At 38.8% G+C, this 5,159-nt stretch overlaps 1 pseudogene; it reads right to left on the bottom strand.

Annotated features, from left to right (window-relative positions):
• Positions 1 to 2,429: 2,429 nt before the first annotated feature.
• LOC118481600 lies at positions 2,430 to 2,524 on the bottom strand (annotated as a pseudogene).
• Between the last annotated feature and the right edge of the window lie 2,635 nt (positions 2,525 to 5,159).

Raw genomic sequence — 5,159 nt, 5'->3', positions numbered from 1 at the left:
TTGCTATGAAAAAGGTTTGATTTCTCTGCATCATGTCCCAACTAAAGACCAACTGGCAGATGTGCTCACAAAAGCACTTGATACAGCCACTTTTGAAAGTCTGGTCTCTAGGATTGGGATGCTAAACATGGAATAACAAGCAACATCTTGTTTTCTATGAATAAAAGCAACAAAATGTTTTCAGAAAATCAAAAATCCACCCTTAAAAATAGCTTAAAAATGAAAATTTCATTAAAATCCTTAAAATTCTGCTCCCACTGCTCAGCCAGTGATGAACCGGCCAGCCTCTCCAAATACTTCTGCAAATAAGCATCTCCCAAGAAACCCACCAGGCTCAAAAATACAAAAGTGGGCAACTGACAAACAGACCCGCGTATTGACTTTGCTCAGGTCTGGTGGAGAAGTGAAGAAAATATCAAGGGAACAAGCTCTTGGCCTGAGTCTTGAAGATTTGCAGGATCTCCTTGATCTTCCACTTAGCAGGGATGATGAAGATACAGATGCCCTTAGCTTTGAATTGCAATTTAAAGGCCAGATAAGGGAGCTGTTGATGAGGCAATAAAATATCCACAATAATGAAGAGTTTTGGCATTATCTGTTCCAGGGGGAGATTGTTGGGATTGAACCCTATCAGAGGAACAGATAATGTAAAGCCAAAACTGGGTCAGCTCAGTGGATTCAGAATAAGCAGATGCTGATATGCATATCTCTCCCCTTGAAAGTGATTACAACAACTGATGACCTCCTATCTGCTGATCTTACTAACTGCTGACCAATAACTGCTGCTCAATTAAAGATCTGATGAAGACTCAAGTCCTGCTGATTCAATCTACTGCCTTGAGTCAAGCACTGCTGATCCGGACAAGTGCTGCTGGGTTCACAGCAGTAGAAGGTTGCAGCAGTTGTTCTATAGTCTGTTATGTAATAGAATGTAATAGCAGTAGTTTAACACAAGCAGTGTTTGTATAGATCAGATGTTAGAGTTTGTTAGGAGGTTAGATATCACTTTCATGGTGACGTCAAGTAAAGATGCTCAGTAGTTTGCAAGTGCTTATAAATAGTACAGTACTTTGTACTGTTCTATTAGCTCTTCACATCATTCGTCTTCTTTGCACGAACAAACTACTGAGCTCGGGCTGAGGGGGAGTTTGCGTTCATACATCATCATTGTAATCGTGTTTGAAATAAATTCAATCATTCGGTTCTATGTGTAAAGATGTTTGATTAAAAGTATTACTCTCATTTGATTGTATACAAAGTTTGTGTTCATCTTAATTTCCGCTGAACACTCATTCATTTCCATCTTATTTTACAAACAAAAGTACAATCAAAAGGAAACTCAGATCCAACATTATTGCATGCATACTAGGTTTTCAGTAAGATCTTCACCGTTACTATTTGATCCCGAAATTGAAAAGACCGCACGCCAAAATCTACTGCTTCATTCAGCATTAAAAGGAAAAGCACCGGTTGTCACCATGAATCCTTTAGAAAATCAACAAAATCCAAATCCATAAACACCACAACAAGACCCAATTACGAAGATGCCACCAATGCCACCACCCCCGTTTACATCTGAGCCTCAAAATCAAACCTACACCCAAACCCAAACCCAAACTCAACAAACTCCACCCATTGCACCACCATCAAACATAACCACCCAAACAATACCTGCTCCAACTGGAGACTTTCACGTGATTGGTGGACCGCTTTACCAGCTAGAAAGTCGAATACCAGCACAACCCAATCCATTGCGGGCTGTGAATCAACCGAATTTAGTGCCACACCCGAACCGATCGGGTGTTATGTTTGACCCAGTGTAAAACAGGGTTAGAACTGATACCTGGGATGATGGTTATGGAGAAGAGGGAGATTGGGCTTACATGGATTATCGGGGTGGTCTACAAAATTGGGCAGTGAACCGTAATCAGCAAGCATATCAGCAGAGACAGCCGTGGGGTGGAGACGAATATCAAACACCATCGCAGGTTTATCGGGCACCAGCAGCACCATGTCATCGGCAAAGGGATCCGAGATTCCCGGATCCTAACATCAGAGGAGTAGAGAGTCACTTCCGTCCAAAAATTCTGGAACACTCGTCCCCGATTGTCATGCTAGTTGCACAGAACGCGGATAGATCGTTTGAGGCAAAACCTCATATTTTGAACATGCTACCTACCTTTCACGGGAAGGGTATTGAAGAATCATATGCCCACATTGCAGAATTTGAAGCGGTTTGTAGTATGATAGGTGGACACGGGTTCACACAAGATCAGGTGAAGTTGGTACTATTTCAGTTCTCTCTAAAAGATTCAGCATGAGAGTGGTTCGTCTCTTTGCCTTACGCAAGCATTAACACATGGCAAGAGATGCAACAGCAATTTTTAGAATAATATTATACGCCACAAAGAACTAAGATGGAAAGAGCTACGCTTAGAGAGTTTCAACAACTTCTGGGTGAGTTGTTGTATGAATCATGGAAGCGGTTCAATCAGTTGATCCGTAATTGTTCTCATCATGGTATTCCACGATGGAAGTTAATCACTGTTTTCCATGACGGGTTGTCGAAGGAAGATAGGCAGGACATAAAGGCCACAATGGGTGGTACTTTTCTGACAAATCATGTGGATGTGGATTGGGATTATTTGGACATCGTAGCAGCTGATTCGAAGAGACACACCCAGTCTGATAGAGGAAAAAAGTATATGGTTTCTACATCAGCTAGTACGGGGACTTCTACAGCCAGGGTTGCCTAGTTAGAAAGAGAAAAGGAGGTGTTGGAGCGTCAATTGGCAAAGTTCAAAGGTCTTGGAGGAAGAGATGCATTACATGCGACTCAATCATATCCCGTTTGTGATTCATGCGGCGACTTAGGCCATGCTTGGGAAGATTGGCCGGTGTAGTTTGGTATAGCTCACGAGAAAGTTAACTAGGTCTATGGTGGTGATCAGCAGAGATATGATATGAATTCAAACACATATCACCCAGGTTTACGTAATCACCCTAATTTTAGGTACAGTATTACTACTAATCAGCTAAATCCTACTTTTCAGGTACCAAATCAGGGAGGTCAGCAATACCAGAATAGACAGCCTGGTTACAACAGTCAAAGGAGTTATTAGCAGAGTGCAAACCAGGGGAGATCGAGTGGCTCAGCTGAAGTTTAAATAATTTGTCAAACCAAAACATTCAAAATGATCCAAGATTTTATAAAAAGAATGTTTTGAATGGACATATTTGGGTGCTAAAGAAACAAAATACTTTTGTTGCTGAGAAAAGGAAAATCGATTCGACCAAGAAGGTTGAAAATAAGTCTGAAAAAGTGTTTGTGAAAAGTGAAAAAGATTTTTCAAAGTTGAACGATTCATATCGTGTCAAAATACCTAAGGTCAAACAGGCCTGGGTTGCATTATTCAAGTGATTGAGTTGTTGTATGTGCAGATGTTCTAGAAGTCTACTGAAAGTCAACATGGACAACGGAGCAGCATGCACATGAAGAGGATCCCTGTGTTCGAAATTAGGGAGTGGTGGTTAATAATAATAAATAAAAGTGAAAAATAAAATAAAAAATAAAAAATAGAAAAACATAAAACTAAAAAATGTTTGTTTTTAAATCGTTAAAATAAAAAATTTTGAAGGAATACGCCGAAACCCTCACGGCTGAATAAACAAAACTTGGTATAACAAGTTTCTACAAGTGGTTAAACAAAAATTTTGAAATTCATGTCAAAAGTCAATGTTTAGTTAATCATGGGGGTGTTTGTGGGCTAAACAGAGAATGTGAAGCAGAAATGGATGGCGAGATGAAGCTATCTACGTTGGTTTGTCAAATTTTCTTAAAATGTTTTTGGATTTTAGGGGGAGTAAAAATTTTGAAAATACAAAACATTTGAAAATTTGAAAATGCCAAAAACATAAAATCACAAAAACCTACTGCCATATCAGCAGTGAGACTTTATGTCGAGAATTTAACTTTGTGTGAGAATTTAAGTGGATCAGTAACAATCTAAGTGAATCGTTTACAACCTAAAGTTTATATAGATCAACAGTGCTAGTGATATGTCATAAACTGATATGATCTCCTGATACAAACTTAAACAGAAATATGTTTGTAAATATTTCTTTATGGCATTTCATTACAAGAAAAATCACAAAAAGATTTTGGGAATGTTTTAGCACAATGTTTGAAAAATTCAAAAAGATTTTGCTTCACTTTATGTTTCGACAACCAATGTTGGAAAGCTGAGTTTCAAAATGTAAGTATGCTCATCATGTCTCAAATAATAACAAGTTCATTAAATTGAAACTTGAGGTTTTGGATGAAAAATCAAAAACAGTTTATGACAGTCTCCAAGGTCATTAATTTGGACTTGGTAGATAATCAGATAAATCAAGGTCATTAAATTGAACTTGATTATCTGTGAGGGTTTGTGAAGATGGATGCTTTATCGTCAAATATAAAGTTATTTGATAGGGGGAGCTGTGTTAGGTTCTGATCCTGAATTTGGAGTTCTTAGGTTTTAATGTCAAATATCTATGTTTAGGAATCGGGTAATCCTTGAAACCTCTGTTGATGCATATTTGTGGATGCGGCTCGGTTCGGTTCGACAGTGTTACGAAGTGAAGACCGAAGCACGCTTTCCTCCATCTTGATTTGAAACGATCTTGACTTTATAACGTGTTGTAAAACAGCTTCGCATGTGAAGTCTGTTAGTCTATGTTTATGTTTTGCGTGTTGCTATATGTCTGCATGTCTACAAGTTATGTTTGCTACACATCATCCCACGAAAGACATGCACCTGTCATACTTATTGTTCACGAAGAACCTCAGTCCATGAAGAACATTCTTCGTCTATTGCCATCCACGAAATATCATAACGCTTTGTGATGATGATTCTCACGAAAGACCACTAGTCTTTCGTTGATTATAGTCATTCGTGGGTTTGGGTTCTTCGCTGGGTATGTCCGTGAATAGTTCACATATTTCATGGGCTTTGGATGTTTGGGCCCAGTTATGTTTCATGGGGTTGCAGATAAGGTTAGCTATAAAGCAGCACTTGTAACTCAGAATATGGGAGAACACATCAGAGAGTTTTAGAGGGTTTCTTATTGTTTCATCTTGTAGCAAAACTCTTATGTTGAATACAATTTGAGCGTTA

This window comes from Helianthus annuus, chromosome 8, assembly GCF_002127325.2.
Source record: "Helianthus annuus cultivar XRQ/B chromosome 8, HanXRQr2.0-SUNRISE, whole genome shotgun sequence".
In the NCBI taxonomy this organism is placed as follows: domain Eukaryota; kingdom Viridiplantae; phylum Streptophyta; class Magnoliopsida; order Asterales; family Asteraceae; genus Helianthus; species Helianthus annuus.
This window is presented reverse-complemented; position numbering and strand designations above follow the sequence as displayed.